A 13,735-nucleotide genomic window follows, 5' to 3' on the forward strand; every position below is an offset into this window, starting at 1 on the left:
CAGGCTAATGATCAAGGTTAGGTAACTAAAATCACTCAATGCAGTCTGAGGCTACTGCCTCTACAAATTTCTGATAAAAGAAACCATACAAACAGAAACCATATACAAAAGTGGCTTATTTTACCTTTTAGTAGCAATGCTGATGTCAATAACAAAGGCCTAATTTTAGATTTTTTCCTTGCCCCCTGAAAATATCTATTCCTATATGCAACATTAATAATAATGTCAGTAAAATATCTGATCAGGTCTTGGACAATTAAAATTCACAGACCCTGCTTTACTGTAGAAGCTCCAAAAGAACATCTCCACTACCTATGCAGAGACAGAACAGAACAACATTTCATGGTGTAAAACTTACATCAAGACCTCTGCTAATGTATTTTCCTCAGCTACTAAGAATCAGTATATGCCAGCATGCAGTACTTTCTGACTATGCAAGGCACAACAGAAAGTTTAAGAAAAAATAAGCAATGGTGGTGTTTCAAAAAAAAAAAAGAGAAAAAACGTGCTTTTATGACTGATTCTCTTTTGAATCTCTCACTAAGTTGACCTGTGATTCAAAACAGGAATAAAGATTTCTAATCCTCAAGAAAGACATCCAGATGCACATCAACAGCATTCAACATTCAGAGGGCAGCTGGTAAACTGAATTGTATTCTTTTTGAAAAGCACTATGACAAAGTTGTTTATTCAGCAAAACAAACTGTTCCCTGTGTCCGTTAACAAGGCTGGCTTTGTGCAGCACAGACTTCTGCAGTGCTGACTCCTGTTTGGAACCATTTCACACTAATTAGAAATAAGAGAAAAGGCTGTGTTCATAAACAGCCCAGCTCAAGACCTCTTTCAAATCACTCTTTCTGAAAATTAACTCAGTTGTAACCCTCTATGAATAACAGAGCTGCACAAATAGGATAGGGAAAAATATATTGTTAATAATTGTCAGCTTGCTGTGCAAAATGTCAATGCAAATTTTGTATAACACTACCCAAATCATATGAAATGACGAGCTATGAAATGCTGTGCAGTTTTATCTTCTAAGGCTACAACAATAGTGATTTTTGAAGTGTTTAAGAACAGTAGGAATATGTGACAAATAAAAGTTACTATCGTGAAAGAAACCAAATAATTGAATGATGCACTAAACATGAGTATAGAAATGTTTTACTTATATATGATTATTATGGAATACTGCACAATCAATAAGATAGGAATGGGAATATCAGAAACATTTTCATCTGGAGGACAAAAAGATAATAAAATAGAGAATATCCTTCAGCATTAAAACTGCAAAAAGATATTTTGAAACATTAAAAATGAAACCTGACTGTCACATAGTAAATGTTTTCAGGGAACAATTATGCACTAGGGAGGCTTATTTCTAATTTCTATAGGCATCTTGCACTTTAGGCAGCGTTTGCTCATGGAAGTAATCCCTCTTAAATCCATGGGGCTACTTGTGGAAGTGCCAGATGTCATAAATCAGGGCTGCAGTGATAAGCACTAGCGCTTCTCAGCTGTCTATATGGTGGCAAGGTGTTACACACGAGATATGTACATTTCCAATGTTTTCTATTATCAATTATGACAAAAGAAAATTAGATGGTTTGGGTATAAATTTTTTCAGCAACCTATACTTTTCTGATTTCATCACAAAATTCGGTCACTAGAGTTAGATGCAGGTAGCAAAAGTGTGGGCCTCAGAAAACTTTTGAAAAGGGAGAAATTGTAAACCTATTTAGAAAAAAACATATTTAACTCCGATTACAAAACATCTTGCAAATTATTTGGTATGAATCCAATAATCCAGTGTCATTTCTAAAATCTGAAAAAAACCACTAAAAAAAACTAATTGGGGAAAATAGATTTCTTAGGTCACAGGAAAGAGTTTAGTTTGTGATTTAATTGTTGTATGCTAGATTTCGGTTCTAAAATCAAACGTGCATCTGAGATCTACAAAAGCTATGTTTCTTGTACCTGCATAATAAATGTAAAATGAAGGTAAAGAATATAAGAGGAAGAAAAATAAAATCAGTTAAGTCTCTTGTTAAGAAAGATATTACTCTTTAGTGTTAACATTTAGCACTCCCAAGCGTTTTCATCTTTCATGGCCTTACTTTACCCTGTTCTTAAGGAAATAAAGATTTACACAATTGCTCTTATGACAGTCATGTTATATCACATGGGACTTGTGGTTTCCATTTCAGGATTACTTGTAAAATTGGTGGAGGATCAGTTCTATTTCCTAATAAAGCTTGCATCTCTCCATTACTCACTTGAAAACAAAACTAGGCCTTTTGACAGCTTGTCAAAAATGAACTGAGTTTCCTTTCATGGGTAATAAAAAACCTGGAATAATTTTTAGCTTCTGCATCCTCTGATTGAAAAGACAGTTCTAACTACTTCAGCTTGGCTGTAATGGACAGACTGAATTGAGGGGACAATATGTTGCTCCTCTAATGCTCACAAAAAATGAGTTCTAAACACCCTGAATTTACATGTCTAAAGTTGTCAGAATTAATTTGAGCAATGAGATAGTCTGCAGGTAGGAACTGTTGTCTTGTTTCCACAAACATGGGTCTGCATTTAGTTCTCAAATACTTAAGGAAAAGCCTTTTCTGCAAATTATTCTCATGTCTCTAGATAGTGAAAAGCATTAGAGTTTATCACCCCATGTTCTTCCAACACAATTTTCCACCTAACATTATGAATTAATAAAAGTAATTTTCAAACAGGAAAGCCCACATTTCATGAGGGTCATACAATTCAAATAACTTTTTTATGCTCTGATGAATTGATAGGATCAAAGAGTAAGAAGTTTTTGGTAACTTCCTAGAAGTCATTTGTTTCCTTTTCTACAGAAGTCTGGGATAAAACTTACAGCTTATTGTTACTAAACAAGGTTAATGTAGTAGAATACCTTCTGACGATATTTTAATTGCATGTTACTACATTTTCTGTTTAATTTAGTTTTGCTTTTAACAAGAGAGAGGTTAGTAACAGGTACATCTCTGATCCTTCATGTGAATTTTAATTCTAATCTGCTAGCTGTGGTTCATCTACTGAAAAATACAGCAGATATTTATCTCCATTCCACCTTCTTCTCATTTTCGGATTTCATAATTTGTTTTTATTGTGCAATGCCCATCCTTTTTTTTTTCTAACATGTGAACTCTTGTTAAAAAATACGCACAATGGAGGAAAATTGCTTCAAAAAGTTCACATTATGACTTTCTGAAGAATGCTCTGAAGCAAAGGTTAACTCCACAGTGCAAAAAATAGATTGATAGTAGACAACAATACCTGGAATACTTGTATCAGTAACAGCATCATTTCCTTTACCTACTTTTCTTTGTCTGAAGGTGAGAAGAGGAAGCATTTTAGCAAAGCAGATTTTGCAGACTTTCCAAAAGACTACATTTTGCCAACAGTGTTTATCTGTGCAGTCTTTGACCAATGGACTCCCTGGAATGTTTTACCATTTTCAGAAATGTTGACCTGAAAGCAATAGAATCTAGAATGGTATCATCATCTAGTCAGCAGTCTGTGGTCAGTTCTACTTCTGATATTTTTGAAAACACTGTCCTCTACTGGTTGTGATTTTGGAATTGAATACTCAAGAATTGCATTCTCCAAAGACACGTCTCCACAAGCATGTCAATATTGCATGAAAAACATCTGTGAAGATGAAAAGCGGTCACTATTTCCAATATAGATATATGAACCAACTCTGTGACCAATATACACAACCTTCTTAGATGGCCATAACAAAGACTAACCAAGTTAAACCACAATTGTTGTTTCAACCTCATTTACTTTTTCTCCTTTCAGTGTCCCCCTTTCATCATTTCTAATCTCTCTTTTATTCCACAAAAAACAATCCACAAATCCTTTGAAACTCCAGATTGGAGCTTTCAGTAATAAGATTTATCCCATGTTTTAGCATGAGAATGATACTTTAAGGGGCTCTAGTATGTTCATAACCAGGTAGTAAAAAGATACAGTTAGCTCTCAAGGGTGATAGTGCAGAGACCCCAATTTTCGAGCTGCTTTTTTTTCTACGAGGCATTTTGCAACACGAGAGAAAGCAAGAACAGCAAAGGGACAGAATTTTAAGGCTTTTAGATTAAAATCTGTGGAAGTGACATTGCCTTTCACCAAGAAATGGCCCAGGTAAGAACAGAGCGCAGAACATTTCCATATCTCCATGTCCCTGTTCTGGCAAGGAGAACACAGTTTAGAGTCTCCATGGACTGACAGATTTGCTAATAAGAAACTGCTAATAAGAAATTGCTGTATGTATTTCACATGCAGGTACTATTTATTTGTTATTGTCATTTCTCTACTACTATTATCTTTCACTTGCCACCTGGACTTGGACTTAAATTGGAGAATAAATCATCAGGAGATCTGCTAGTTCTGAAGTCAGTGCTCAAATCTCTCCTAGGAAGCTTTTGTGCAAATACTAAATTAAGAACTTGAGCATTATCATGACCTTGTTCATTCAATGGATGGTTTCACTGCAGTTTTCTAATGGCCCATCTAAACTGTAATTCTCCGTTTTCATGGCATACACATGGATAGAATTGGAACCAGTTTTCATCATGTGGCTGACTTTTCCTATTGATTATATTAAAGTAACCGGGCAGTACTATTAGAGAAAAAGCATGTATAAATACGGATCAGTTACATTCCTTCTGACTATCAAATGCTTTCACTGATCTAATTATTTTCAACCTTTTGCAGGACACCAGTTCATTATATCACCAAAAATCCAGTTTCTGGCATGAAAATTGTTTTAAGACCACTATTTCCCATTCTTTGTTAACTGAATACATTTTGCTCAGAATAAAAGTAACAGAAAAAAGTATTGGCTGCATAAAGTCTTTTGTTAGTTCTTTTGAACTCCCTAGTTGTGGACTACAAAGAGTCCAGAGCGCTGCCTCTCACCACCACAGAACAGAAGCACTGAGCGCTGCCTTTTTTTTTTTTTTTGGATCTTGATATACAGGATACATTACTGAGTACCTATAAAAAGGTTTGTGAACCTTGATGGAAATCAGAGGTGAAAACGACAGTTCAAATGTCTGGTCTGGGTTTAAAAGATCTACGGTAATGTATTTTTACCCATAAGAGATACTGAGACGTAAAAAAAAAAAAAAAAATCCAGCAAAGCAGTGTTCAGACTTATATTACACTCTTTCTCTGCTCCTGCCCTTTCTTGGACCTGTCAAACCTAGAGCATTCTCTGAAAACTAAAGTGATTCTAGGCAGGTTACCAATAGATGTTATTTCTTATTAGTTATCTCCTCAGGATATCGCTAAGACACAAAGCCTATATGATTCTTTTCAGCTACAAACAATGAGTCAGGATCCGTGCTGGCGTGAAGCATGTGTCATTCCTGGATTTCAATGCAATGGCCTGGAATAGATTTTTTTTAAAACACTTCCTATTCTATGTAGGAATCTTTATAGAACATTTAATCAGAAGGAAAGCAAGAATATGCTGTAAATCAATTAATATTTGAAGAGATTTTGGCAATTGACATTTAGCTTTACACCTCAAGAAAAAAATTACAAAACTTTGAGCAAGGAAACTCTTTGTACTATTATCCCTTAAATTCAGTTCCTATCATGAAACACTGCCTGGTTTTATTTTCTTCTACTAATCCAAACTATTTTTACTGAACATGAGATTTCTGACAAAAATAAAAACAGTTCTGTTTTGCAAAAAAACCTTTTCCATTCATTGGAGGAAAAAGGGAAAAGGGTTTTCTTTCCCTTTTACCTAATTCTTTGTCAAAAGACATTCACACTAAAATAATTTCTAGACCATCTCTAGCTTCTTATTCTTTACTTCCTTGTACTGATAAACTTTGTGGTGGATTTTTAATCCATTGAACTCTGAAGAGGCAAAAGAATCAAGAGTGTTCAAAATGTCAGTGCTAGAAACTATACCTGCTGTACAAATACTTATCATTCACACGGCTCATTATCTGCTCAAAAAATAGTCGTGGTAATCAGTGGTAAATGTTTCCCAATCATTCTCAATGGACTTCCTGTCTACTGAGACTCCAAATCTCTTTTGGAAATAACAGAAAGACAATCACTGACTGTCACCACAATCACGCCATGTCTTTAGAAGCATACGGGTGCTCTCTATGATCTACTTTTTGATACAGGCACAAGTTGCAATGTCAACTTTCTCAAACTTTGGATGAGTTTGGGTGCATGACTTGGGCTCAGCCTGTGACAGAGATAGCCCTCAAACTTCCAGATCAAGAACATCCAAAGTATTTGGTATCTAGTTTTTTCAGGTTTTAGTGGAGCACATCTGAAAGTGTAACACTTCTTATTATATTTACTACATATATGAAGCCTGCTGTTGGTTCTGCGTAGCATATGACGATCAGTGCGAGGGATGAAGGTGACCACCAATAGTCAACAAATACATCAGTCATTGTATAAACACAGACTTGAACACAAGGAGTTTATAACTGCAACTGTAGAAGACCAACAGCGATGAGTCTTTAGCCCAGAGATGTTTGAAAATTAATGACAGACAAATAAGGCCTTATCTATTCAGACAGCTTAATGTTAATAAGCTTGGCTTAGAATTTACAGTCCACTAACTCCTCCATACTAAGAGAACCTTTATGTGAGGTGCTTTTAAGGTAGAATAAGTTGCCTCATGCTGTTTCCTCACAGGGAGTTAATGCAGAGTAACCAGTGTACTGTAAATTTGCACCCCAGTTTACCATGGAATAACTTCCCTGAGTAGATAACTCTTAATACAACATGTATAGGGAAATCAACAGCTAAGGCTCAGTAGCTAGTATCAAAAATTATTCAGGTTCTCAGTTTCTTATTCCTTTATTTTTCACCCATCTCTATTCACATCTTTTTCTGGGACATGAGTTCTAGCTGCATATTTGCCATATGGTTATTCCTCTCAAAAACCTAATGGTCACACGCAAAAAAAAATTAGCATCTCCAAGAAAGGAAAAATAACGCAGCTTTGTAATTGATAACAGAAGTGCTTATTTCCCGCTCATAACATGTTGTGTCAACAAATGAAGAGGTGGAAAGACTTTCTTCCTACTAAAATGATAAACATGCTACAAACAAAAAGATGATGAGTAACCAAACACAATCAGTTTAATTTTTGTTTGTAAACAGCTCACAAAATGAAACATGCTTCCATAAAGTCATCAAATCATTGCGGGAAGAAAGGAGGCATTAACAAAAATCTAATTTTTGTTATGGACAACTCACAAGCAGGCATAAAATAAGGCTAAAGTTGGCAGGGAGGGGATCTGGAATCTACCTGTAGGAAAATCATGTAGCAACCAATTTGAATTATCGTTACATTGAAATTTCATTTTTTAAATGGTCACTACATCTTTAAAGCCACAATTGAACAACAATTGCTCTATTTTGTACCACTTCAGGGAGACATAAGCAGATTCAATAGAAAACAGTCCATTAAAATGCAAATGAAAATTCCCAGTCACCTGAACATTGGATTTTTTTTTTTTTTTCCAGGACCAAGATGTAAACAAGATCAAAAGAGCATTTGAAATGTTAGATTTCAAGAGACAAAACTGGAAAAATAACTACAGGTCTGGGAAAAGTTGGTGCTTTAGAGGGCATATTTTTTATAGTGAAAGGACCAAGTATGGCAATTAATTAATTTCTGAAGACAGGATATCTCAACAGACAGCAAATATTTTAATTAAAATAAAAATAATTTAAAAAACCCCTATACCCTACACTGAAAACTCCACTGCTAAATGAAAACAGAAATCATTATCTTTCTTTGTATAGCATACCCATAATGTGAGGAGAATAACAAGTTCCAGGGCCAAGGAAATATACTTGTTTTCACAATTTTTTATACCATAAGGATACAAAAGAGTTTTTTAATAGTGGGCAAACAGAACTGACAGACTCAAATTTCTGACAGGAGGAAACAGCTCTGAGAAGATGATGTACCAAAACCTAAAGAGGGATGCATTTTATGTTTCTGTTATCTCTCCTGTAAGAATATTTCACATTTCACCAGACTCGCCTGCTGGGAGAAAGCAGAAGGCAGAAAAAGTTGTGTGGAGACCAGAGAAGGCATACAACAAAGGACAAAGGTATTCCCTGCAGGCACTGCAGCAATCTAAACGTTTACAGACTCATCATCATGGTGAAAATTTCAGCACACATTTCTTCAGGGGCCACTTGGGCCAGAAAAGCAGTGAGATAAGGGAAGTTCAACTGTTTTCTCTTCCCAATCTGAGCTGTTGAACTACCTGACCTATGAGGGCAAAGCAGCTGGAGTGGTTATAAAAGGTGTTTTCTTTGGGACTGCAAGAGGTATTTGAGGCCTGTGTTGAACCATGGGCACTGTACAGGGTGCAGGAGTGAGTGGCCAGCTTGTGATGTAGAGCTTCAGAGAAAGCTCTGTAGTCTGGGGTGGCACAGTAGGCGCAACAAACCAATCTCATTAGGCCTCAGGCTATAGTAGAATACTACTCTAGAGAGTTGTCTTGATGAAAAACTATGAGGTCTGTGTTTGTGCAAATTTTCATGTTGACATTCAGAGGAAACAGCGTATTGGCTGAAGTTTTTTTGTTTTGTCTTGGATAATATGATTGGGGTAGCACTGATACCCTATAATGTTGAATTTCCTGATATGTGAAGGCAAGGCAAGAAGAAGAGCTAAGTAGCAATTTTGCACAGAAACATTGCAATTGTAACAACCCTCAACCAAACTGCTCCACCTGCTGAGAAAAGAAAGATAAAAAAGGGATAGTTAAAAAAATCTGTCTTTCAGACCTACAGCAGCAAATTTAAAACCAATTAAATTTATTAAAATAATCATCTATAAGTTTATCAAATACAGACAGAAAACAGTTCTGGAAGAATATTGAACAATTATGTATGAGAAGAGATGTGAGTACCTTGCAAAGAATGAAGAAACACCTAGGTGAGACAGACAGGCAGGTGTACGAGATGCTGTTCATAGAATGTTATGGTACATAGCCCTGTTGAGTCCAAAGTAGACTAGCTGTATCATCCCTTTTTAATGTCAGTTATGGCCATCTTCCATATGGCCAGCATCCAGTTCAAAATTACTTTTCCAGAAGGTTCAGAATGGGCTTCAGTTATACACCAGGCATCAACTTGAAAAAGAGGTTTTGAGGCAGAGGTCTTGCAGGATACGTATGTACATATATATATATATATATATATATGTATGTATACACACACACATACGAAGCTGTGTAATTTTAAGGACTTGACCTGGACTAGTGAAACTGAATAAAAGTTTTGTGCTCATCAAAAGAAAATCAAAGCATGTCGTCAGCAGCAGAAAAGCAAAGGTATGCTGTCCCAAAACATTAATGAGAAAGAAAAGAGAAAGCAAGGATGTGAAATCCATTTCTTGTCTCTACAGCATAGTCACTTCCAGGTGAATGACAGCTAATATACACTCTTAACTGTGGTGGCTTTTATAGTGCTCTGGACTCTTTTCATTTGCTTTTACCTCACTACTAATTTATTTGGCCCAAAGGGCCATTAAAGTCAATGGAATTACCCTAGACTTGAAATTCTGAATCCAGTTCCATCTCTCCTTCACACAGCTTACAATGTCTTGAGACAATGACAGCCCTTCTGATGAGTAAATGCTATTGTTAACCTACTTATTGTTATTAAATGTTATCTTCATTGCTCTAGCGTACATGATTCTAAAGTTAGCCTAATAGATACACCATGTTTATTGTACCCACAGCATTAAGTGTTAAGAATTAATAGGGATTTCATGATGAATAATTATTCAACTTAACAGTATTTTCCCTGTGGGGTTCTTGCAAGTTATCCCATAAATAATAAAACAGGGACTGTAAACATTAATGTTGAAAGGAACTTCATTATCAGGGGTCTCAGAGAAACATTTTCCTGTCAACTCTAACGCAACGCTATGAAGTTTTAAACTTATTAAAGCATCTCTACCCCTTATACTTCATCAAATCCCTTAAGTTATACACCACCAGAGTTAGTTGTGCTGCAAATTTTGAATCTAAGTCTCAAACACTATGCTTAAAGAACCCACATCCGAATCTCAGGTCTTATAGTCACACATTATTCTTGATCTAGAAATGATTACAATATTTACAGATGTGCTTTCTTGAACTGCGCAGCATGTAGACACTTGAAATATCTTGCCTCAGTCATTTTAATCAGGATGACAAGTAAATGCCTACACAATATTCTAATTGCAGTAAACGAGAGTGTAATTCTTTTCAAAATAAGCTAGCTACAAGAATGTTCTTTTACAACTACTGTCCACTCTTAAAATAATGATCATTAACAAGTGCGTATTCTGCAGTTCATGTCATCCTTTCAAAGACAGTACATCAAATAAACAAAAGAGATCACCAGCTGATAATGTAAAACTCTTGATTAACATTTGATAGTTCTGTTTGAATTCAATAGTAGACTCTATTCAACCATTACCTTTTGTTTCAAGAAGAAAGTTTGGAAGAAAACAAGAACAACATCTTAAAATGGTGTTTCCATTCAGTTAATCTCTAGAAATATCATAATACAGTTGCAGCTTTAAGAGAAATAAACACTTATATTTCATTATATCTTTTGTTATTATGTGGCTTTTAGGTAGAATAAAACAAACTTGATATTCTATTTTATACACTGTTATCAGGAGAAACAGTTTGAATTATTCTCTTGGCCTTTACAAGACAACTTGCTATTTGTTGTTGTTTTTTTAAAAAATATGACTGACATTTTGAAAGAAGGAGGTATTGGAGAACTGTCTCAATAGATGCAATACTGCTTTCTTGTATAACATTTACATTTATAAACAATCCACAGATGAATTCTGATCTCATTCAAGAGAAAGGCAAATCCCCAATTAACTTTGATTAGAATCACAGGTGGTTCTGTTATACATCTTGAAATCTACAAAAAATGATAGTTTCATCTTAATCGTATGGTTACACTGTACTTTGATGCTTAGATGATCTAAGCATCTGAAGATGTCCTTCTTTCACAAAATAAATTTAGATGCTACCAATCTCAGAAACATATTCAAATGTATTCACTAGACTGAGTAAACAAAGCACGCAGAGGAAAAGAAATGGTATCATATAAAATAACTTGCACCATCCAGGTTCAGCAAAGGTTTCAATGTCAAAATGTACTGACTACAGAAACAATACAGTTTACTCTGAGGAATGTCATGTTCATGCACGACTTTTCTGTTATTTTCTTAAAAATCTGTACAATTATTTGTGAAGATGCATTTGCTGCAGATAAATATGTCACTTAACTCTGAACACTTAAGCCTGTGCAGGCATTTACTTGAAAAATCTTCCAACAATTACCATGTTATTTTGGAATATGTTTTCCTCAAATTCTTCACAAAGAGCAATGCTAAATGTATCCTAACTTTACCATTGCAACCACTAAAGATCTTTACAGATGCTGGCATCAACATTCATGTCCCCAGCCGAGCCATGAAACCCTGGCATCTCTTACACACAAAGCCCATAACATCAAGATTATTTAAAATATTTAAATATTCTTTCAAATCTTCCCACATATACAGGTATGTTTTTATGTACATAGATATGAAAGTAAAGTAGGTCTATCTGCTTCAAAATACTTTCTGGGAAGGATGGAGATAGGGATCTAAAATTCTGAATACAGAAGCAATTCCAAGCAACTAAATTCACTTACCTGCTACCATAACAAACTCTTCATGTTTGGAAAGTTCAGAACTGCAGAGGAGGACAGGGGATCACAAAATTAAAGAATGTATTTTCATATAGTCAGAAGGGAGGTAAATTAAGTTTATAGCCATATTTAATCTGTCTTTTTCCCAAATTTTGTTGCTTGACTTTGTACTTTAAACAGCAGTACTCAAAATATGGCATTTTGATGTAACAACTGTGAACATTTATGAGTTTCATTAGCAAATGATTTGGAGTAAAAACACAGATTAAGCATAACAGAAATAAATTATCCCCTCCCCAAGTACAAGGTTGCAACATTGCCTCCAGGAGGCTTTTTAGAGTACTTTGAAAGGTTATGGAGGATATATGTCCTGCTAAAAGATATTCATTAATTGCCTCCCTACTCATCCAAGATAGCTCAAGTGGGCAGTGCTGAAACCCTCACAGCACATAACCGAAACATGTTCTGTGTGAATGTTTCTATTTGGACATCCCCTCATTACTATTGTCACTAGATTTTATTTTATTAATGTCACTGGCTGTTTTGTGAAGCTCAAGCCCCAGAGCGCCTCTCACTGACTTTCAGACAAATTTGCATGAAATGCATCTACGATTTAAGGACTACTACAGAAACCTGCTCCTCTGAACAGGGTTTTAAGTCTTGGTCAAAGCTAGAAAGTGCATTCATCATGTGCGGATTCTTCTTAATACACCACTTTTATTTAACCGTAGTCTGTCAACTAGGAAGCACTACTTCCAATACATCTCCAAGGTATCTCCTGTACAGCTCGACACTTCACATTTCGCAGTTTCAGTTTCTCTCACTGCTTCCTTTCTTGCCCTAGCCTCAAGCTTCTGATTGCAAAATTTTCACCTTTGCAAAATTTTCACCTCTCTCTTTCAGGTGACCGTTATCTATAACAAAACTAAATATGCTTTCAAACTTTTCTTATAACGCTGCTTTCTTCAGAAAACCAGCTCCTGCAGGAAAAAAATACAACTACCCCCCCCTCCAAAAAAAAAAAAACCAAAAAAAACCCCGCACAAACAAAAAAACCAAGCAAACCTCTTCAATCGTGTGATTTCAGTAGACCTGTCTTCCATTGTTTCCTCTCTCATTTAGTGACACTTCCCCAGGTACACTATTCCTTTCCCCAGGTCACTCTCCATTCTCTTTGTCCTACATTCTGCATCTTCCACATCCCTAACCTCTCTTCCTTAATGACTCAAATCAATCATAGCAGTAATATTCATAATATATAATCTAAATATGTGCTAAACATCCAAAAGAAGTGCTTTCATAATATATGTTCTAAATACGCAGTAAGCATCCAAAATAAGTCCTATGAATTTCAAACTGACTGTTGCATCATGTAACAGACCTCTTTTTAGAGTACCATGACTACTGTTGTGTCTAAACCATGTGTTAGATCATTTGCTATATTGAGTCATCCACTTCACCCCTATATTTAATATTCTCTTGAACCATGTTTTTATCATGCTTTTGCAACTTAGAGATATTAGTTGTTCCTTTAAAACATGTTTGTCCCTGCTCTACAAAAAAGATCTGGACAGGCTGGAGGGGGTCCAGAGAAGGGCCACAAAGATGATCAAAGGATTGGGAAGCCTGCCATACGAAGAAAGACTGAGAGAACTGGGTTTGTCCAGCCTTGAGAAAAGAAGGCTTAGGGGAGACCTTATCACCACATTCAAGTATTTAAAGGGTGGCTTTAAAGAAGAAAGAGACTCCCTCTTTACAAGGAGTTACATGGAGAATATGAGGGGTAATGAGTACAAGTTACTCCTGGGGAGATTCCAATTAGACACAACAGGAAAATTTTTCAGAAGAACAATCAGCCATTGGAATAGTCTCCCCAGGGAGGTGGTGGATTCAGCTGGACAGGGTGCAGGGCCATCTCATCTAGACTGTGCTTTTGACAAGAAAGTTCGGACCAGATGATCCTTGAGGTCTCTTCCAACCTAATATTCTA

This window comes from Leptosomus discolor, chromosome Z, assembly GCF_034619465.1.
Source record: "Leptosomus discolor isolate bLepDis1 chromosome Z, bLepDis1.hap2, whole genome shotgun sequence".
Taxonomy (NCBI): Eukaryota; Metazoa; Chordata; class Aves; order Leptosomiformes; family Leptosomidae; genus Leptosomus; species Leptosomus discolor.